We start from the raw sequence: 24,443 nt of genomic DNA, 5'->3' as shown, positions 1-24,443 counted from the left end.
AAACACTTTCAGTAGACTCATAATCGATTTTGTTCTGCTCACTCCCATCTTGCAGTGCTTCTTTATCTATACATGAAGTAGAAGCATTAGAATCGTTCACCTCAATATTCTCAGTTGGGCCAAATTGTTCACTCTCAACTGAAGTCGGTACATGTGTTTGGCCATACTGAGCAGGTATCTCTACATCATTGGTTTCAAGGGGTGGGGTATAATTGTCATTGAAGGGAGGTGGAACAATGTGATAACCTAGACCCTTATTCTTATTATCTTAAAATTTTAATTGTTTTTCAATCATAGTCTCAAATTTTAAAATTTTAATTGGAGTTCCAGGTTGGTGACCTCGTCATGTTGAAGGTCTCTCCATGGAAGGGCATGATAGGCTTTGGAAAGCATGACAAATTGAATCCAAGGTACATAGGACCATTCAAGATTCTTGCCAGAATAGGTCCTGTAGCTTACAAATTTCGACTACCCCAGGAACTAAGTAACATTCATCCTACCTTCTACGTTTCTAACTTGAAAAAGTGTCTATCCGATGAGACTCTTATGATCCCACTCGAAGAGATCGAGTCAAACGAGAGGCTCAACTTTGTGGAAGAACCCGTAGAGATTCTAGACAGGAAAGTTAAGAAAACCAAACAAAGCCGTATCCCGATAGTCAAGGTTCGTTGGAATGCAAAACGGGGACCTGAATTTACTTGGGAGTAGGAGGATCATATGTAACAAAAATATCCACATCTTTTTCCCTAGTCTTCCTGTAACGCTATAGTCGTAATTTCAGGACGAAATTCTCTCTGATGGGGGGGATAATGTAACAACCCGTTATTTTGAATTTATGTAATAGTATAGATCAATTTGTAATTCTTTTTAAAATAATAAAGAGAAATTTTCATATTCTATGTGCATTTACATAATCGAGCCTCAAAAAATGAAGTATTAAATAATCTTGATTGGTATAAATAAAGTAGTAGAGATTGTAACAAGGTTTCTAAAAATATAAATAACACTAAAACCGAGTTATAACGAAGAAGTTATGACAAATCGAAGATCCGCGACAAAAACCAGCAAAACATTACTCAGCGTAAAAAATGAATTTTCAATAAAATACTTTTTAGCCTTAACTATCTAAATGAAAGTTATAGCATGCGTTAAAACGAGAGTGTCCATAAAAAGAATGTCTAAATCTGACTTCGTATGAAGAAGTTATGATTTTTCTAAGTTTCGACACAGCAGTACACAGCCCGAAACTCGAAATTTCGTTTGATCAACTTTTGGTCAAAACAACCTAAACGAGAATCGGAGATCTTGTCAAAAGAAATCCAACGGTAAAAAGACAGACGAAAACGGACGTCGGATGAAGAAGTTATGAAATTTTAATGGACTTTTCTTGTCCCGGCATGTTAAAAATATAACTTTGAAAATAAAGTCAAAATTGGCCGACGGAGTCTAAACAAAAGATGTAGAGTAAAATCTCACCTACGCATGGATATAAAGAACGTAAAAAAATAGAACTTGCATGTGAGAGATAGGAATTTATGAAGTTCGGAGCACAAACTTCAAGGCCCACGACGTGAACAAAGAGCTTCACGACGTGAGCTAATTGATCGACACATTCCGAAGCTAGAAATACAGATGTCGAAGCTAAGAAGATGATCAAGATTGAGTTCACGACGTGAATCTCAAATTTTCACCCTATAAATAGAAACGAAGGTCTCCAGGCTTAGGTTCTAAAAACCTATTCTCTTACACTTCAAACTCTCGTTTAAGCCCCTTTACACTACCCCGATGCCTCGGTTAAATATCGAACACCCGAAGAAAGCCTGGAGCCCCGAAGTTCCGAAGAAAAATAACTCTTCCACTCGAGACGTTGCCCACGTGAAGCCCAGTTTTTCACCAAAAACTCGTAGTTACATAAGAATGTCATTCTTAAAAACGAAACGATACCCGAATCCCTACTTATCAAGTGAGTTCATACCCCCGTTATTTCATAGAATTTACTGTATTAAGGGGGGGGGGGGGGGGGGGGGATACAAGTCTAACACAAGGATTTTGTGTTACAAATAAATGATGATTTCAAATTATGATAAAATGACATCAAGTCATCAAAAGTATTTCAAAATGTTAAACTCTTTTATAAACTTATATTTTTTTTCCCTAAAATCATATGTGTGTATATATATATATATATATATATATATATATATATATATATATATATATATATATATATATAAGATTTAAAAGACTTAGGATTGATAACTCACTTTATTTCCTTTTCCTTGTTAGGATGTGGATTTAGAGTATCGATTATTTGGCCGACTGTCGTTTCAATTTTAATTTTATATATATATATATATATATATATATATATATATATATATATATATATATATATATATATATATATATATATATATATATATAAGGTTATTTCATTCATATTCAAATACCCTTTGCAACATGTCCAGCAAGGGGTTGCATTCATGAACAGTTAGTATCAATACAAAAAGTACATATAAACTATAATAGGTATAATTTATGATTCAAGAACACTAACTCACGAGTCAAGTATACTAGAGTACACTATTTTAAAAGAGCATAGGTTTATACTATTGTACAAGAACAAGGGTTTCATTCAAAACTAAGCAAGGGTATACAACTTTCAAGTACATTTAGAGTATACAGAACAAGGGAAACTACTATCAACCATTTATTTCAGAATGATTAGGTTTTCATGATACACATAATGTTTATATGCTTTTTATGAGACGATATGTTCAGGATGCTTATTCATCTGAACAATACAGATAAAGTCCTGACATTATAACTAGAGTCTCCATCCGGGGATCGAAACAAGTATGTATATATCTATATTGGGATTGACAACCCTGCACTTGGGCTGCTAGCTACAGTCGGGCATACAAGCATATGAGTGAAAATTGTTATCAACAGTTTAAACACCTTCAAAGAGTTTATTTCAGGCTTTCTAGTCATAGTATGGTTATAATAATTCATTAAAAAGATATTAACAATACGTTAGTGTATAATTAACTAAACATTATTACATTTTCAAAGTACTATTTACAGAGTTACAGTTTACAATAACAGTTGGTGGAGCCAGGCACATTCACTTTTACAAGTTTTACAAAAAGGATACAAACATAGAACAATGGTTTATAAATAGAACGGTTTTATGAGATTAAAACTACTTTTCGTATACAACATAAAATATAGGATTTTCTGGAACAGTTTACATATTCAAGGAACAGAAAACATACTTTTAAACATAAATACTTATGCACTCTGATATGTGCATAATTAGTTAATTATTTAGCATATATTCTTAGTTATTTTTAATTAATTATGTGAATAATGTGGACAAAAGGTACTTAAAATGTTGTGAATTTCGTTTTCAGTCCAGAAGATATGCTTGGAAGTAAAAGGGAGCAAGGGGAAGCAATTGAAGATTAAAGAGTGAAAAAAGACCATCTACTCGGCGAGTAGACGACTATACTCGGCGAGTACACGAGGATGTTCCAGAAGATAGCTACGATTCCTGATTCAAGACGGATAACTATGCATCTACTCGGCGAGTTGGTTCTGCTACTCGCCGAGTACACCCTGTTTTGGGATATCTATAAAAGACGAATCCTTATCTAATGGGACAACATTCCTGGCGATTTTTGAAGGTTAAGCTGCGACTAAGAGCCCTAGAAGACGCTAAGGAACCCTAAGCTTCAATCTTTTGAAGAATTCAAGCAATTAGGTTAATTCTACCACTTAGATTTAGGAATTGAATATGTTTGCTTTAGTAAACCTTGTTTTTATGTTTGTTTCTACTGCAAATATGAACTAAATTCGATTTTGTTTCTGTTTGGGGGATACCAAGGAACTCCTATGGTTTAATTATTAATTTTTGCTTAATTGTCTATTGGTGATATATTAAATTAAGTTTGTTAAAGAACCTTATGTATTAATCACTACTATTTTTTGTTAATTGGAAGACAATTAGGTTGCATGAACATCTCTTAATTGTCAACCTCATATGTCTATGTGAACACTAAACCATATGCTTAGAAGTAATGATTATGAAACTAAGATTAATAAGAAAATAGGAAGATTAATGTGTGAGCTTGTTTGAGAAACCATCAAACAAGAGGTTAATTGAATTAATAACTTAATTGACCATTACAAATCTTACTTAATCCAAATCATTAATCTAGGGAATTAATTAGTTTAAACACTTGATCACCGCTTAAATTAGTTAATTGTCTAATGGTTAGGAGTAATGAACATGAACCTAACTATTATAATTGGTAACCAATAGCAATTAATCTACCATAAACATAAATAACCATAGGAGTGAATTGGTTGAACCTAAATAGAAACATCTTTATCAAATTTGGTGAATAGTTGTTGCTTTAGTTAATTAGTTAATTTAGTGTGCCTAAGTTTCTAGTCTTGCAAAACTAGAGAAAACCCTTTACTTTTATTATTTGTTTTAGTTAAAATTAGTTATTAGTTTAATTTTCCGTTCCCTGAGTTCGACACCTTACTTACTAATCTATACCACTAAAAGACAGGTTCATTGCCTTTGTGTGTTCAATTTATTAATTAAAAGTGGGGATAAAACAAGTGCATTCTACACACATCAAGTTTTTGGTGCTGTTGCAGGGGAACGGTTCTAAATAATTAAGCTAATTCCTAATTTTTTCGATCCTTTGTGTGAGTTTACTTGCATAGAGTTCATTTATTGCAATTTCATAATTAGTAATTAGGTTTTAGTATCTGTTTTAGTTTAGTATTAAATTTAGAATTTTTTCAAAATATCATTGATACTCGCCGAGTGCAATCGCACCTACTCGACAAGTAGCAGTTTATTTAGCAGTAAATTTTATTTTTTTAGTACATTTTTTTGTTCTTTTTACGCTTTTATTCTATTTATTTCAGGACTTTCATGACCAGAGGATCAAACACACCACTGGTACCCCCGTTTGAAGATCCCGAATCCGCATTGAAAAGGAACAAAGGAAAGGACGTGGAGAGTTCAAGTACACCAAAGAAATCACCTTTGTCCAATTTGAACACCGTTTTTGGGAAAAAGAAGAGCAGTAAATCAGGAGCTTCTAGCGCTTCTTTGATAATCAAGGAACCAATTCAAGAAGATATCGGGTACGAGACCGAGGAAGAAGAGGAGGCAACGTACGAGCAAGAAACCGAGTCGGAGGAAGAGTTAGCGTTCACAATGGCTAACATTGATGAAATCCCCATGGGAGAATGGAAGAAGAGGATGCGCGACGACAATGGCCCGGGACTTGTGCAACCCGCAATTCCCGCGACTGCTACCTTCAAGCTAAAAGGTCATATCCTAGCTTCACTCAAAGAAATACCTTTTTATGGGAAAGATCATGAAGATGCCTACAAGCATTTGGATGAAGTCAATGATGTGGCTGATTACTTCAATATTCCAAATGTAACCCGCGAAACTCAACTACTTCGTATGCTTCCGGTAATCTTCAAGGGTGCTGCTAAAGACTGGCTCAAGTCACTTCCCCCCGGATCAGTCACTACTTGGGCCAAGATGAAGGAAGAATTCATTGATCAATTTTGCCCACCTTCCAAGATAGCCAAGCTGAAGAAGGCCATTGCAAACTTTGAACAACAAGCTGGAGAGTCGCTATATGAAGCATGGGAGAGGTACAAGAGTTTGCTAAGAAACTGCCCACACCATGATCTAAACAGCCAGCAAGAAGTCTCCATCTTCTATGATGGAGTCAATGTCACAACCCGGCAGTTACTAGACTCACAAGGCCTACTTACAAAGAAGCCACCCCCGGTGATTAAAGAACTGATTGCAGAATTATCTAAACACTCTAGAGAATACCATAACCCTAGACATGATGTCACCAGGGGAGCCGCTTATGCTGCTACTGAAGACTTATCCGCGGTCATGGCTATGCTAAAAACCATGGATAGGAGAATGGATAAAATGGATCAAACGATCCATGCTATTCGGGTGGGTTGTGGAAACTGCAATGGGCCTCACCTCACTAGAGACTGCGATTTGGATGAGAATGGCAACAAGAAGGCGCAAGCGTGTTACTCGAGCGGAGACCGATATGATGAAGACTGGCACAAATAAAAGAAAGAGTGGCTTCCTTACGAAGAATACAAGAAGGCCAAGGAGGAGAAGTATAGACAAAAAGGGAGAGGATTTTACCAAAAGGAGGAGCGGGTGCAAGAATGGAAGCCAAGCTTGGAAGATATGCTTACTAAATTTGTAGCTGCTTCCGAAAAAAGACATAGTGATCATGATGCTGCTATCCATGAAACAAGAACCATGCTCAGGAACCAGCAAGCATCCATCCACAATATAGAAACGCAGCTTAGGCAACTTGCTCAACAACTTAACCAAAGGTCACCGGGTGAACTTCCTAGCAAAACCGAAAACAACCCACGAGGCGCGCAAATAAACATTGTCATAACAAGAAGTGGGAAGATCATCACTCCCCTGGCCCCCATTCGAACTGAAGCAACCAAGGACTCACAGAAGGTAGGAGCGGAAGAACAAGCAGAAAACCAAAAATTACAATCTGAGAGTCCTACTCGCCGAGTAGGGCCGATCCGCAAGTACCAATTATCCTTGGAAGGCAGATCCGCAAGTACCAATTATCCTTGGAAGGCCTTTCCTCAACACAGCCAGCGCTATAGTAGACATGAGAGACTCCAAGCTCACCTTGCGGGTCGGGGATGATTCAGTAACATTCGGGGTAGACCAAGCTACGAAGTACTCTAGGAGCAGTGACGACACGGCGTTCTCAATCGACATGCTTGACGAACTATTGGAGGAAGACATACCTGAAAATTCCAGCAAGTTTGCAGCTTTAGATGAAGCATTTGATCCAGAAAAGGATTTATTACAAATTGAAAGACTATTGGAAGAAGCGGAGTATGAAGAAATAATGAAGCAATATGACAGCCCTACTCGCCGAGTAGGGATGATCTACTCGCCGAGTATATCTGAAGAGAAGACATAATTCGTGAATGCAGCCGAAAACTCGCCGAGTACCATACCTGCACTCGGCGAGTCCATCACTAAGAACCACCAAATAGAGCTTAAAACATTACCCGACCATCTGGAGTATGCTTTTCTGGAAGAAGGCAATCAAAAGCCAATGATCATAGCCTCGGATCTGTCCAAATCGGAAAAGGAGGAACTCGTGCACGTGTTGAAGAAACGGAAACGAGCCATAGCATGGAGCATCACCGACATCAAAGGAATAAGCTCATCCTATTGCTCTCACAAAATCAATCTAGAAGAAGGAGCAAGGCCGGTGGTGCAACACCAAAGAAGGTTGAACCCGAACATGCAAGAAGTAGTCAAGAAGGAGGTGGTCAAACTCTTAGATGCAGGAATCATTTACTCCATTTCCGATAGCCCATGGGTGAGTCCGGTCCAAGTGGTGCCCAAGAAAGGAGGAATGACGGTCATAACCAACGAAAAGAATGAGCTAATCCCGACGCGAACGGTAACCGGTTGGAGAGTGTGCATCGATTATCGAAAGCTAAATGATGCCACTCGTAAAGACCATTTTCCCCTACCTTTTATAGACCAAATGTTAGAGAGACTATCGGGCCATAGCTATTATTGCTTTCTAGATGGGTTTTCGGGTTATTTTCAAATACCCATAGACCCAATGGACCAAGAAAAGACCACATTCACATGCCCAAGTGGGACTTTCGCCTATAGATGCATGCCTTTTGGGCTATACAATGCACCTGCGACGTTTCAAAGGTGTATGACCGCCATATTCCACGATATGGTGGAAAAATTCATGGAAGTCTTTATAGATGACTTTTCTGTTTTCGGATCCTCTTTCCATGACTGTCTCACAAATCTTGACTCAATGCTTGCTAGGTGTGAGAAAACCGACTTGGTCCTAAATTGGGAAAATGCCACTTCATGGTCAAGGAGGGTATAGTTTTGGGACACAAAGTTTCCAAAAAGGGAATTGAGGTGGATCGGGCAAAGATTGACACTATTGCCAAATTACCCCCACCAACTAATGTGAAGGGCATTAGGAGTTTTTTAGGACACGCAGGTTTTTACCGGCGTTTTATAAAGGATTTTTCCAAAATAACTAAACCTCTAACACAATTATTACTCAAAGATGCACCAATTAATTTTACTAAAGAGTGTTTAGAGGCATTTGAATTTTTAAAGGAAAAATGAACTAATGCCCCGATCATTATTGCACCAAATTGGAACTTACCCTTTAAGATCATGTGCGATGCTAGTGACTATGCATTAGGAGCGGTCCTTGGTCAAAGGGTTGATAAGCACTTTCAACCCATCTACTATGCTAGTAAGACTTTAAAACCAGCCCAAGAGAATTACACCACCACTGAAAAAGAATTGTTAGCTGTGGTTTATGCTTTTGACAAATTTCGCCCTTACTTGGTTTTATCTAAAACTACTGTTTTTACTGACCACTCGGCTATCAAGTATTTGTTTTCCAAACAGGATGCTAAGCCAAGACTGATACGATGGGTGCTGCTTCTTCAAGAATTCGACATAGAAATACGAGACAAGAAAGGAATGGAGAATGTAGCGGTTGATCACTTGTCCAGGATAGAGAACCCGCAATTGCAAGAAGACAAAGATGGAGACGACTTTCCGGACGAATACATTATGGTGTCAGGGGGAGAAGAGCCATGGTTCGCAGACATAGCTAACTATTTAGCTACAAATTACATCCCGAAGGATTATAGCAGTCAACAAAAGAAGAAATTCTTTGCGGAAATCAAATATTACTTTTGGGACGACCCATACCTCTTCCGAAGCTATGCGGATGGTATCATACGAAGATGTGTGTTCGGGAAGGAGAGCCGAAGAATATTAGAACATTTCCATAGCGGGCCCACAGGAGGACATCATGGAGCACACTACACTGCAAAGAATATCTTTGACATTGGGTTTTATTGGCCTACAATCTTTAAAGATGCAGCCCAATTTGTCAAAGAATGTGATGCTTGTCAAAGAGTGAGAAACATTTTATCTCGTAATGAAATGCCACAACATAGTATCCAAGTGTGCGAGGTGTTTGACGTGTGGGGCATTGACTTCATGGGACCTTTTCCCATATCCAAAGGAAACAAGTACATACTAGTAGCGGTCGATTATGTCTCAAAATGGGCGGAGGCACAAGCTTTACCAACCAATGACGGACGGGTAGTGGTGCGATTCTTGAAGAATCTATTCTCACGCTTTGGTGTTCCGAAGGCTTTAATCAGTGACCGAGGCACACATTTTTCCAAAGACCAATTGGAAAAGGTGCTCAAGAAATATGGGGTTACCCATAAGTTCTCCACATCATACCATCCACAAACTAGTGGACAAACCGAAGTGACCAATCGAGCCTTGAAGCGAATTTTAGAGAAATCGGTGGGAAGCAACCGCAAGGAATGGTCGGATAAAATGGATGATGCGTTATGGGCATTTCGTACAGCTTTCAAAACACCTATTGGTACTACACCATATAGGTTAGTTTATGGAAAGCAATGCCATTTACCGGTCGAGATCGAGCATAAGGCGTATTGGGCTTTAAAGAGGTGCAACTTCGACATGGAAGAACTAAAGAGCAACCGGTTGATGCAAATGAATGCCCTTGAAGAGCTAAGGAATGATGCATATTCTAGTTCTTGGCTTTATAAAGAAAAGACCAAGAAATGGCATGATAAAAGGATCAAGAATAAAGACATCCATGAAGGCCAAAAAGTATTGCTTTTCAATTCCCGATTAAAACTTTTCTCGGGCAAACTCAAATCAAGGTGGGATGGTCCTTTTCTGGTCAAGACGGTGTTTCCACATGGGGCTATCGAGTTGTTATCAAGAGACGGCACACCATTCAAAGTCAATGGTCATAGAGTAAAAAAAATATGAAGAAGGAGTCCCCCGGAATGAAGGATTGGAGGAGTTGTTGTTGGGCGGGATTGCAACTACGTAGACGGGGAGGAGTCCAGCTAATGACTCCATAAAAAGAAGCGCTTCTCGGGAGGCAACCCGAGTCTCAAGTTTGCATTTTCTTTCCTTTTCTTTATTTTTAATTTTTTTTGTCATTCTTCTTCATCTATTTTATGCCTATAACTGCTTGAGGACAAGCCATGCTTAGAGTGTGGGGTGGATGGGCTAAAAACATGGATTGATACATTAATTTTTCTAAATACAAATTTTTTTTCAACCTATGACATATACTCGCTGAGTAGAGTCGTGTACTCGGCGAGTAAATGTCCGATTCAGTCAAAAGTCAATCGAAAGCACGTCTACTCGGCGAGTAGACCCATTCTACTCGGCGAGTAGCCAGTTCAAAACAAGTGAAACATAATCTGTAAAAACGTTATTTTTCACCACTTCATCCCATTACTCGCCGTGTACTCTCTCTCAGCCGTCTTTCAAAGAGTTTTCAAGATCTCTCCAGTTTTCTACTTAATTCTCTTCATTCAAGCAAAAAGGTAGCATGGCAAGAAGGGGCCAATCTTCACGTGGGGGAAACCATGGTGATATGCCTGTTGGATAAGGTGTCTAAGTCTATAACTATTTCTGGTATGTACTTGACCCGACCTGGCATGGTCCATTTGGGTTGCATGGCACCATGCAATTGGATAGACTAAATGAGAGAAATAACACTTGGAGATTATTAATATATTATAAGTTCTAATATATTAATAATATTATTTGATTAGTTTGGTCAATAATTAATTTAGAATTAATTAAGTGGTCAAAAGAGAACTAATTAAATATATGGGTTGATTATGTAAATCATCCATATCTTGTATAGTGGGCTAAGAGGCTCCATGGATTATCAAGTTGGGTTCTACCCATAGGATGCTCCATGGATGCTCCATGGGAGTTACAAACCCATGGGTCATGGAAATGAAGAGTCATGACACATTAGGGTTTACATGGTGTAACCCTAGATGTGTCAACACTATATAAGAATCATATTCTCCACCAAAATCGGCTACACTAAGGAAACAAGAGGGCTTGGCCGATTTCAAGAAGTGTGTGTTCTCTCATAAGTTTTTCCAAGAGCATTTGGTGTTGTGTGAAGCATTTGAGGCATCACACTTGGGGTGCTAGGCTAACAAGGTTTCAAGGAACACAAGCAACAACAAGGTAAGTTATTCTATTTATCATTCAAGTTAAAATTGTTCCCCATGTATGCTAGATAGGAATATAGCCTTGGAATTCAAATTTGCATGATAATTAGACAAACATAGATCCAAGGTTATTAGGGTTGCATGTACACTTAGGAAGTGTTAGAATGCTCAAAACCCATCAGTGGTATCAGAGCCTAGGCTTGTTTGCTTTTTATTTGTGCTTAAAAGTTTGAAAAAAAAAGTCGAAAATCTTGCTGTCTACGAATGGACTCGTCGAGTCCATAAGGGGGACTCGTCGAGTTCACGTGTATCTTCAACCAACTCGGCGAGTAAGTTCATGCACTCGGCGAGTAGGGTCGACAAGTTGCAGAATTTCGACTTTAGTTGCTGGAAATGAATTAGAAACATTACCCTAAACTTTTTGGTACTTGAAAACTTGTTTTAGATGGTGTAATGTCTTTGATAATTCATTTACAACAACTAGTTATCAAAATTACAAAGTTTTAAGTGTAATTTTTGATTTATGAATGAGTTCATATTCATGTTCTTGTTCTTATGATGTTTTAGATGATCATAGGAATTATTTGTAACCTATGTGGTAGATTAATTCTTGATCATAATGTGTTTTAATGGAGTCCATAACTTGTCCTCAAGTTATGGAAAACCAAGAGTCACACTTGAATTAAAACCATTAAAAAAAAACACAAGAGTTAGAAAAATGAAGAGTCTTCATTTTATTACTCTATTAAACTCATAAGTTACAAGAAATGAAAAGTTTTGAAAGTTACAAAACTTGCCCTCAAGTTTTGGAACAAGTAAAGTTAAGTTAAAACTTTAGTTCCAACCCCTAGAATTTTAAAAGTTAAAATTCAACCCTTATACTTATATTATGATGATTTAATAATTATATATATATATATATATATATATATATATATATATATATATATATATATATATATATATATATATATATGTATAAGAATAAAGTCGTCTTACCGCTAGTACGCCTCATTCACGAAGCCGGTCTATAAGGTGGGTATAAGGTTGTTGCCTATAAAATGGTGACTTAATGGGTGTCTACTCTCACCCACCGCTTGCTTGACTGGTGGAGGGTCGTTAGCCGAACGGGTAAGACAAGCACTTATAAATTGTCATTCAAAGTATGATGAATATAATAAAGTAACTAAATGTTTTATTAAATTCCCAATCTTAGTTACTTTAGGAAAATGTGAATAAGGTGCTAATCCATGAAATTACACTTTACACTTTGTCTAAGTCGTTGGTGGAGCGTGTGTGGTTAACCGGCACACTAACTTGGACTTAACAAGGTAGGTAAAGGGTGACTTAAGGTTTATTATAGTATCGGTGGAGCGTGTGTGGTTTACCGGCACATCGATTGAGTGATAAACTTTAAGGGTACCAAGTGATTTGCATGGTTACTTCACACCTCGTTTTGTGATCCTCGGTATCCCAGTCACAAAACTTGGAGGGCACACTCGAGATTGAAACATGCCATTGAAAAGCTCATTGAATCTCAAAGAATCTAGGAATTTCTAGGAGTCAAACAAAACCTTATACTTAAATGTTTCGGTTTTCGTGGTGGAAATTGGTGAATCGTCATTCACCTACCTTTCAAATATGGTATAGCTTAGACTACGGCATACCTCTTCTAAGCTATGTTATCTTGTGATTGGATCCTAGCCTTAATATGACATTTGGGTGTCTTATTAAGGACTCTCATAGATCTATACTAAACTTGTTCTCTTCTTTCAGATGTCTTCAAACAATGCTGCTTCTGGCTCGAATCCAAATGGCTCCTTTACTCTTATGAGCTTGTGTGGGAAAGTTACCTTTGATGGATCCAACTTCAATGAGTGGATCAGAAACATCAGGATGATAACCCGCTACGAGGACAAAGAATATGTCCTTGACAAGGAGCTTAAGGAAATTGATGAGTCCACTGCAACTCCCCAAGAGATCGCTGACTTTCATACTCATGAAAGAGATGCGACCAAGGTGGCTTGCATCATATTGGCCACAATGACAGCTGAACTCCAAAAGTCTTATGAAGATTTCTACCCTTATGAAATGCACCAAGATTTGATGGAAAGATACCATCAAAGTGCACGACAAGAGAGGTATGAGATCATCTGCTCCATGATAACAGCCATGATGAAGGACGGGGAATCCGTCACCAGCCACATGCAGAAAATGCAAAGGTATGTGGATCGTTTGCTGAAGCTTAATGTGAACTTCCCTGAGGAGCTTGCAATAGATATCATTTTGCACTCCTTACCATCGTGCTATGATCAATTCCGCATGACATATCACATGAACAAGGAAGAGGTCACCCTCAGCAAACTTCAGGGACTTCTCAAGACCGCAGAAACAGGTCTTAAGGGGAAGTCGGTTGCTATTACTCCTACTCCAGACTCAACTCCGGTCTTGGCAATCGGGCAAAGTCGAGGGAGGAAGAGAAAGAGATCTTCGAAGGGTACCAAGGCTCGGACCCTTGATGGCTCTTCTTCAAGTGGAACCAAGAAAGGTTTCATTACTCCTTCTTCTGACCCAAAAGAGGCTGAATGCTTCTATTGCCATGAAAAGGCTCATTGGAAGCGGAACTGTCCAAAATACCAGCAGGATGTGAAGGATGGGAAAGTCAAACCCAACCATGCAGGTATTTACACTATCATTTCTAATAACTCACCCCATTCTAAATCTTGGGTCCTTGATACCGGTTGTGGTATTCATATTTTGCAGGGACTAAGAAGAAGTGAGGATGTGGAGCATGGAAGAAAAAACGTGATCATGGGGAATAGGAAAGCTTCACCTTTCACCAAGATTGGAGTTTATAATTTATCGCTAAGTAGTGGGTTTAGTTTAGATTTGAATAAATGTTGTTACTCGCCAGGAATGGCAAGAAATATTATTTCCTTTCATGCTTTGTACAAACAAGGTTTTACCTTTTCGTTTAATAATGAAGTTGGTTCTATTGATGCTTTCTTTCATAATGTTCTTTATTTTAAAGCATTACCTTGTGATGGTGTGTATGAAGCTGTGTCTGTTGTAGATAACTTAGGAAATAATGTTTTGTGTATTGATTCTACTACTAATAATAACTTGGATAAAGCATCATTATGGCATTGTCGCCTTGGACATATAAGCAAGAAACGCATAGGCCAACTCCAAAAGGATGGAGTCTTGGAGTCGTTTGACCTAAAGTCAGATGATAGTTGCGAATCATGCTTACTTGGAAAAATGACAAAGTCACCCTTCATAGGATCGTGTGAAAGGGGTGAAGGTTTGTTGGACCTTATACACATGGATGTGTGTGGGCCATTCAACCATGCCACAAGGGATGCTAATCGTTATTATTTGACTTTTACTGATGATTACAGTAGATATGGATATGTCTACTTAATCAAACATAAGTCAGAGACTTTCGAGAGGTTTAAGGAATTTAAATAGGAAGTCGAGAATCAATTGGGCATGAACATTAAGATGCTTTGATCCGATCGAGGTGGTGAGTATCTTAGTTCAGAGTTCCTCGACTATCTAAGGGAATGTGGGATTGTCTCACAATTGACACCTCCCAGGACACCGCAGTTGAATGGTGTGGCTGAGAGGCGTAATCGAACCTTGTTAGACATGGTTCGTTCCATGATGAGTCGAGCTTCGCTACCAATCTCATTCTGGGGGTATGCCTTAGAGACTGCCACCCATATTCTTAATCTAGTCCCTACAAAGAAAGTTGCCAAAACTCCTCACGAGATGTGGACTGGTAAAGTACCTAAACTAGACCACATCAAGATTTGGGGTTGCGAGGCTTTCGTGAGACGCGAGACTCATGATAAGCTCAAACCTCCAAGCGAGAGGTGTATTTTCATCGGCTACCCACAACAATCCTTTGGTTACCTCTTCTACAGACCTAGTGAAAATGTGGTCTTTGTAGCAAGAAGAGGAGTCTTTCGAGAAAGAGAGTTTATAAGCCAAGGAGACAGTGGGAGGCAAATTGATCTTAAAGAAATTCAAGAGTCAAGTGGTGAAGGAACTTCAAACTCTAGCCCTCAACTTGAGGAGGAAACTCCTGTTGAGCCAATTGACGAATCTGTACCTCTGAGGCGTTCCACGAGAGTTAGGAGTGCACCTGAGCATTACTATGGATTCCATATTACTGCGGAAGGTGAGACACTTATTAGTGATGGGACACTAGTAAGTCAAGATGACCCTAACAGCTACGAGGAAGCCATGGCAGGCCCCGAGTCTGGTAAATGGAAAGAGGCTATGGATAGCGAGATACAATCCATGTATGACAATCAAGTTTGGAACTTGGTTGAAAATGTACCAGGTCGTAAGACAGTGGGGTGCAAATGGGTCTTCAAGAAGAAGACCGACATGGATGGTAAAGTACACACTTATAAGGCTAGACTGGTTGCAAAGGGCTTCTCTCAAATTCCTGGAGTGGATTATGATGAGACCTTTTCTCCGGTAGCCAAGATTAAGTCTATTCGGGTTCTGTTAGCCATAGCCGCATTTCATGACTATGAAATTTGGCAAATGGATGTCAAAACCGCTTTCCTTAATGGGAAGTTGGCTGAAGATGTTTACATGAGTCAGCCAGAGGGTTTTGTCAGCAACGAGTACCCTAACAGAGTGTGTAAGCTTGAGAAATCCATTTATGGATTAAAGCAAGCACCTCGCAGATGGAATCTTTGCTTTGATGAAAAGGTCAAGGAATTTGGCTTTTCTAGGAGTGAAGATGAATCTTGTGTATATGTCAAGGCTAGTGGGAGTATAGTTAGCTTTTTGGTATTGTATGTGGATGACATACTACTCATAGGAAACGACATTCCAACCTTGCAGGAAGTAAAGTCCTGGCTTGGAAAGTGTTTCGCTATGAAGGACCTTGGTGAAGCTGCCTATATTTTGGGGATAAGGATCTTGAGAGATCGGAGTAAAAGACTAATTGGACTTAGTCAAAGTACCTACTTGGAGAAGATTCTGAAGAGATTCAGAATGCAAGACTCCAAGAAAGGAGAGTTGCCCATCCAAAGTAACGCCAAACTGAGTAAGACACAAAGCCCTAGCACTGAGGCTGAGATAGCATAAATGAGTCGAATACCTTATGCTTCGGCTGTAGGTTCGATCATGTATGCTATGACGTGTACTCGACCTGATGTAGCCTTTGCCTTGAGCATGGTTAGCAGGTTTCAGGGGAACCCTGGCAAGGCTCACTGGATTGCGGTAAAGAATATTCTCAAGTACCTACGAAGGACTAAGGACTGGGTCCTTACCCTCGGTGGGAGTGATGACTTGAGAGTAGTAGGGTATAGTGATGCTAGCTTCCAGACTGATAGGGATAATTTCCACTCTCAGTCAGGCTGGGTCTTTACCCTAAATGGAGGAGCAATTTCTTGGAAGAGTTCCAAGCAAGAGACAGTGGCAGATTCTACTTGTGAATCAGAGTATATTGCAGTTAGCGAGGTGGCAAAGGAGGCGATATGGCTGAAGAACTTCATTGGAGACCTTGGAGTTATACCAACTATTAAAGAGCCAATGGAAATTTTATGTGATAGTGAAAGTGTTGTTGCCTTAGCCAAGGAACCAAGGGATCACGGGAGATCCAGACACATCGACAGAAAATACCATTTCATCAGACATCGGATCGAAGAAGGACTCCTCGTGGCAAAGAGGGTATCATTAGATGAGAATCCGGCAGATCCCCTCACAAAGGGACTGACTCGGGTTAAGCATCTCCAGCATGCTCGGAGCATAGGGCTGAAGGATGATATTAGATTTAGTAGTTAGATAACCTCGAAATTTGTAAAGTGTAATTGACATTTGATGATGAATAAAAAATGTTTTATTTATGAGTAAAGTGTTGCTATCTCTTGTCGATCGTTTACTATATTTCTTTTGCATGTTTTGACTTCCAGAATAATTTTTGTTTGGTATAACATATTATTCAAACCTCCACAGTCAGTCATATGTCGGAAGTAGGTATGAATCAAGACTGTCATGTTTGGTTGTAGAGGTCTTGGACAAGGCTACAGCAATCATGAGTGCTCATAAGTTCTGAGCATTGGACTCAACCCACGCTTACTGGAATCACTTCATGGAATTCTATCTCGAGTGATCGTGAGACGGTAATATCATATAAGTCTTCAAACCTAGAGATATGATTTGTTACTTACAAGTCGGTTATGCATTGATTGTACGAAAACGCATTGGTAACTCGATGTTATAACTCGTGCTCTTGTGTGTAATTCAATGAGTGCTAGAACAAACATATGAGTCGAAGTTTATCTGTTCCTTCTTGGATTAGAAGCTGGTATCTGGGCCCCTCGATGATTTTGTTTTGACCCATGAACCGGGCCCAATCAGAACTAAGTTGATGTGTTCAATTAAGTTATTTGTCAAACAAATCGGAAATCGGGAAACAAACTATCGGACAATAAGTAAGACATTGTTCCATGTATTTGTCCGATTGATATCTAGAACAGAGGATTATATGATCACTTATCTTAAATGGCGTACCATCATCTTCTCAGTTCCGAGAAACCTTGAAAAGAGCTACGATTGCCGCTCGGTTCCTGAAGTCATACTTGCAGTAATAGTTATTAGACTTATCCAAGTGGGAGACTGTTGGATAAGGTGTCTAAGTCCATAACTATTTCTGGTATGTACTTGACCCGACCTGGCATGGTCCATTTGGGTTGCATGGCACCATGCAATTGGATAGACTAAATGAGAGAAATAACACTTGGAGATTATTAATATATTATAAGTTCTAATATATTAATAATATTATTTGATTAGTTTGGTCAATAATTAATTTAGAATTAATTAAGTGGTCAAAAGAGAACTAATTAAATATATGGGTTGATTATGTAAATCATCCATATCTTGTATAGTGGGCTAAGAGGCTCCATGGATTATCAAGTTGGGTTCTACCCATAGGATGCTCCATGGATGCTCCATGGGAGTTACAAACCCATGGGTCATGGAAATGAAGAGTCATGACACATTATGGTTTACATGGTGTAACCCTAGATGTGTCAACACTATATAAGAATCATATTCTCCACCAAAATCGGCTACACTAAGGAAACAAGAGGGCTTGGCCGATTTCAAGAAGTGTGTGTTCTCTCATAAGTTTTTCCAAGAGCATTTGGTGTTGTGTGAAGCATTTGAGGCATCACACTTGGGGTGCTAGGCTAACAAGGTTTCAAGGAACACAAGCAACAACAAGGTAAGTTATTCTATTTATCATTCAAGTTAAAATTGTTCCCCATGTATGCTAGATAGGAATATAGCCTTGGAATTCAACTTTGCATGATAATTAGACAAACATAGATCCAAGGTTATTAGGGTTGCATGTACACTTAGGAAGTGTTAGAATGCTCAAACCCCATCAATGCCATGGCTATCTTTTCAACAAATTACCTCCAAATTATCAAAAACACGAGCTCTAAACAGATTGGAGGCACGTAGGCAGAAGGAAATTCACCTTCCAAATGCAGTGGATTGGGGATGGATGGGAAATGTTGGTTTGGAAGAAGAACTCACCCCGTACTTGGTAAAAGATTGCAATTTGGGATATGCCAACATCACTTGTGATGGTTGGTTGCAGTTGTTCAAAATCCAAGAGTCGGTGTACGCTGAGTTGTGCTGGGAATTCTTTGCTACCATCTCATTTCGAGGTGGTAGTGAGTTCTACAATCCTAACACAATCTCTTTCTCTTTGGGCGGGGAGCTGCGACAATGCAGCATGGTGGAGTTCTCATGGAGGTTGGGTGTTTATGACCAAGATATGGTGATGACGGATTATTTTGAAGCCTTCTTGGAAAATTGCTACAAAGAACTTCCCGAGGAGGTGGTGGCGTCTACATGGTGGAACACAATTGCCAACCGAGTCTACATTCCTTCCACCGCGCAAGAAGGTCACATTCGTTCTCCGATCCACCAACTCATTCACCGGTTTGTTGCAAGTACGATAAACATGCGGAAGGATGGGAACAAAGTTCCCACCCTTGACATCTTTTACTTGTGGAGCATCATCACTCCAGACGTTTTCTGCAACCTCCCTTACTGCATTGCCAAATTTCTTGCGGAAGGGGCGGTCAAGGAGAAGATAAATTCAAAGATAAATGGAGGCATGTTTATTACCCGACTTGCCAAGTCATTTGGGATCTTGGATTTGCCACAAGCTCAAGCCCTAACGGTTATCCACCCTCCTCCATTCAACACTGCACTTTATAGGAGGGCACGGATAGTTGAAAAGTTTGGTGATTCCTTCACTATTCCGAATGAAGATGAACCGGCGGTCCCCGAGGAGCCGGGAAGGCGGGTCCGACAAAGGAGCGAACGGGTGCGGGAAGATCCACCGGTTATTCCGGTGGAGGATAATGATGGTTGGAACCAAGTAGAGTACCGACACTACTTGGATGATATTGGGCAAGGGGTGAGCTACACTAATCAATCTTTTGAGTACCTCTTTCAACAAATGCAAATTGCCCCGAGACCTAGACCCGGCTACCCCTATATCATGAATTGGGATGAGAGGATGCGAAGAAGAGATGGAGAGGGAGGAAGTGGAGCAGGAAGAGCTGGAATGGAAGATGAAGATTGAAGACTTTGTTTTTTTTATTATTTATGATGTTTTGTTCTAAAACAATTGTTGACACTTTGGATTTTGTTTCTGGTGGTTGGATTATTAGTGTCACTGTTAGTTTTTTTTTTTTTTCAGGGATTGAAGATAGGGAAGCATACTAACTAGTAAGGGTCAAGAGAGGAATGAGAGACTTTTGAGCAATTATGGAGTCTTGTCCTTAGGATTGAGTCTGTGCGAGTCAAGAGTCATATGGAGTGTTGCTGCTTAGGAAATTCGAGTGAGAGTACATTTACATTTATGTTTCGACACCAAAGTCGAGAGATGCAGCCACTAGAAGAGTTCTGGAAAAATACTCACTACTTGCCAAGTGCACTAACTCTACTCGGCGAGTACATACGATTTTACACGATCTGGTTTTGCATCAAGTCCTACTCGCCGAGTCCACGAGCTTACTCGCCGAGTAGCCTGCTACTTGTAGAGTTACTGAATTGCTTTGGCTATTTTTAATGCAATATTCATACACTCTTTATGAAGGATTACTACTGGAGATTTTCTAACGACCCTGTTTCATGGAATTTTCGAGTTATCAACCACACGAGACGTATGACACCCGTGCCATGGATGAGTTGTTCCCATGGCTAAAGTCAATAGAAGAAGGAGCTGAAGAGGAGAGTGTCAACCTAGCGACTTCTACCCCAGGGGAGTTTGTTCCAATTTTCCCTTTATTTGCATTTTTATTTTGCATAATATGCAATGAGGGCATTGCATAAAATAAGTGTGGGGTAGGGGGTTAGTCACATATTAGAAAACTTAGAATCTTAATTTAGGCTAATTTTAAAAAATTGTTGCATACCAAAACACGCTTAGGATTTAATTTAGAAAATTTTGATAAAAGAAAAATTAGGATTCCATGTTAGAATTGTGTTGATAATTGCATGAAAACCCAAATGTTTAGTTGAGCCTATATACGTTCTAGTGTATTTGTGGCTTCCTTATTTCAGTGAAATCATGAGACAAAAACACAACCTTGCTCAGCCTGAGGGATGCAATATGTTTAGCAGCTTAAACCTGAAATGTATCCAGGAAAATTTTTATCGTTAGCCAATAAAGGTTGAGATTGACCGCCCCTGCTTAAGCATGTAGGGTTTTGAGAGAAAAAAAAAGTAAGGAATATATGTAAAAAAAAGAGAGAATTACTAGAAAAGTTGTAATAATTTTGGAGCAAATGAAGTAAAGATCTAAAGATCAAAATTCCAAGAAATCCAAAAAGTTGAAGATACCAAAACTCAATAAATACAAGGTGGTGAATTCAAAGAAATCAAAGATCAAATTATCAAGGAAGTGAAGAATTCAAAGAGCTCCATAGTGGTATCGAAAAGTTGTGATTCTAGAATATGTATGCTTGGGTTGCTCAATTAAAAATACCTTGGGGGTAAAGAGATTTTCTGAGGATGGATTCGGAGGGTTGCATAAAATGAGCATAGTTCGGGGTGAGTGGGCGAATGTTTATGAGGATTGTGAGTATTTGAAGTATGGGGGGTTTTTAGGAGATTTTAGACACAAATGCATGCGTTGCGGTCTTGGCATAATGGTTGGGTTAGATTGGAGTTATTATATGTGATTCTAATATGTTTAAAATTTAGTTTTGCTTGGGGGCAAGAAAAAGTCAAGTGTGGGGTATTTTGATATGTGCATAATTAGTTAATTATTTAGCATATATTCTTAGTTATTTTTAATTAATTATGTGAATAATGTGGACAAAAGGTACTTAAAATGTTGTGAATTTCGTTTTCAGTCTAGAAGATATGCTTGGAAGTAAAAGGGAGCAAGGGGAAGCAATTGAAGATTAAAGAGTGAAAAAAGACCATCTACTCGGCGAGTAGACGACTATACTCGGCGAGTACACGAGGATGTTCCAGAAGATAGCTACGATTCCTGATTCAAGACGGATAACTATGCATCTACTCGGCGAGTTGGTTCTGCTACTAGCCGAGTACACCCTGTTTTGGGATATCTATAAAAGACGAATCCTTATCTAATGGGACAACATTCCTGGCGATTTTTGAAGGTTAAGCTGCGACTAAGAGCTCTAGAAGACGCTAAGGAACCCTAAGCTTCAATCTTTTGAAGAATTCAAGCAACTAGGTTAATTCTACCACTTAGATTTAGGAATTGAATATGTTTGCTTTAGTAAACCTTGTTTTTATGTTTGTTTCTACTGCAATTATGAACTAAATTCGATTTTGTTTCTGTTTGGGGAATACCAAGGAACTCCTATGGTTTAATTATTAATTTTTGCTTAATTGTCTATTGGTGATATATTAAATTAAGTTTGTTAAAGAACCTTATGTATTAATCACTACTATTTTCTGTTAATTGGAAGACAATTAGGTTGCAGGAACATCTCTTAATTGTCAACCTCATATGTCTATGTGAACACTAAACCATATGCTTAGAAGTAATGATTATGAAACTAAGATTAATAAGAAAATAGGAAGATTAATGTGTGAGCTTGTTTGAGAAACCATCAAACAAGAGGTTAATTGAATTAATAACTTAATTGACCATTACAAATCTTACTTAATCCAAATCATTAATCTAGGGAATTAATTAGTTTAAACACTTGATCACCGCTTAAATTAGTTAATTGTCTAAGGGTTAGGAGTAATGAACATGAACCTAACTATTATAATTGGTAACCAATAGCAATTAATCTACCATAAACATAAATAACCATAGGAGTGAATTGGTTGAACCTAAATAGAAACATCTTTATCAAATTTGGTGAATAGTTGTTGCTTTAGTTAATTAGTTAATTTAGTGTGCCTAAGTTTCTAGTCTTGCAAAACTAGAGAAAACCCTTTACTTTTATTATTTGTTTTAGTTAAAATTAGTTATTAGTTTAATTTTCCGTTCCCTGAGTTCGACACCTTACTTACTAATCTATACCACTAAAAGACAGGTTCACTGCCTTTGTGTGTTCAATTTATTAATTAAAAGTAGGGATAAAACAAGTGCATTCTACACACATCACACTCACTCAACTTTATGTTGATACTCTCTTTTCAAATTACTTGTATTCTCAGGGAAACAATAGGCAGGTACTCCCTGAGCTTTTGAGAAGATAAAGTCGTTTTGAGTCATATCTTTTGTATTTTTTTGTAACTATTTTGGTGTCAATATACAAAGATTGAACACATGTAAATATTTATACTTTTTAAATACAATGGTTTTTTATACTTTGATTACTATGATGCATGTGTTATGATACTATAAATGAAGTCCTCCACCCCCGGACGTTTCTGTCGTCTGGTATGGGAGTGTGACACATATGGCTTGGAGTAGAGAAGAAAGGATCATGAGGTGATCAAGTTCCCCGTTTTTAAGCTAGTTGGGCTTTAATGGTTTTTTTTATGTATAAATTAAGCTAGTTATGTAATATTATAGTAAGAAAGCTTATTAGTAGTGTTAAATAAGGTGTTTAGACAAGATTTGTAAGTAATGCCCATGAGTGTGATCAATCCAATGATGGTTATGGATTGAAACCCTAATTAATGAATATGTGAATTGATGCCTTAGAGTAGATTATAATGAATTGAGTAGTATGGGATGCTTAATTCATGAATTGGATTAGATTAGGAGATATAGAATGAAAAGATAGATAAATTATCCATTAAGTAGTCACGTTGACCTTAAGAGCGATTAAGCTCTTAATAGGCTAAGACAATTATTAAGATGCTTGTATGTATTTATGAATAGGCCTAGGAGAAAAGAAGATGGATCCAGATGCCTTTATGGCAGGAAAATGGGACAGTTAGTCTTCACTAGCCGAAAAGGTGAGTTATTACTCTCACTCTCTATCTGTCTAGATTATATATATATATATATATATATATATATATATATGTGTGTGTGTGTGTGTGTGTATGTATGTATGTATGTATGTATGTTGTAACTTGGGGCACTAAGAGAATGTCCCCAAGTAATGAGATAAAGATAGATGATGAATAATATAACATGTAGCTGAGAATCTATGTATATTTAGAGTATGAAAGAGGTATATGCTAGAAGCATGTAGCAGAGCATGCAAATATACTAGATTTTGTTAAGAAGATCAGAAGGGTATTTGTTAATACCCAAGAGATACAGAGAAATTTTGAAGATGATTACATGTAGTGTAATCATAGAGTATATATGTATGTATAGAAATTATTGATATTGTGTAGGATACTAATATGTTATTAGACATGGATAGAGATTAAGTACTTAATGAGTTAAGTACTATAAGAGAAAGATTAGGTAGTATCTTGAAGAGAAAAATATATAGATTTTCCATAAGAGAAATGTTATTTGATGAGTCACATAACAAAGATAGAGATGTAAAGAAAGATGGTTCCTTTGGGGACAAAACATCATGGTTCCTTTAGGGCCAAGAGATAGAGGTTCCTTCAGGGATGAGAGAAAGAGGGGGAGAGAGAGAGAGAGAGAGAGAGAGAGAGAGATTCCTTTGATAACAAGAGATGAAGATTCCTTCAAAAATAAGAAATAGATATTCATATGGAATATGAGTATGGTTATACGAGAATAAGTGTATGGTTCCTACTGGGATAAAGAGTATGATTCATTTAAGAATGAGATGATAGTTACTTAGGAGACATAGATAGAT

At 38.2% G+C, this 24,443-nt stretch overlaps 1 non-coding gene across 1 annotated transcript; it reads right to left on the bottom strand.

Annotated features, from left to right (window-relative positions):
- Positions 1 to 5,629: 5,629 nt before the first annotated feature.
- Positions 5,630 to 5,736, bottom strand: LOC144999103 (small nucleolar RNA R71). Its single transcript, XR_013660627.1, has one exon. It is a non-coding gene; the product is annotated as a small nucleolar RNA R71 (small nucleolar RNA).
- Between the last annotated feature and the right edge of the window lie 18,707 nt (positions 5,737 to 24,443).

This window comes from Lactuca saligna, chromosome 5 (genome assembly GCF_052625555.1).
Source record: "Lactuca saligna cultivar CGN05327 chromosome 5, ASM5262555v1, whole genome shotgun sequence".
Lineage (NCBI taxonomy): Eukaryota > Viridiplantae > Streptophyta > Magnoliopsida > Asterales > Asteraceae > Lactuca > Lactuca saligna.
The sequence above is the reverse complement of the archived record's forward strand: the minus strand, read 5'-3'. Positions and strand labels throughout refer to the sequence as shown.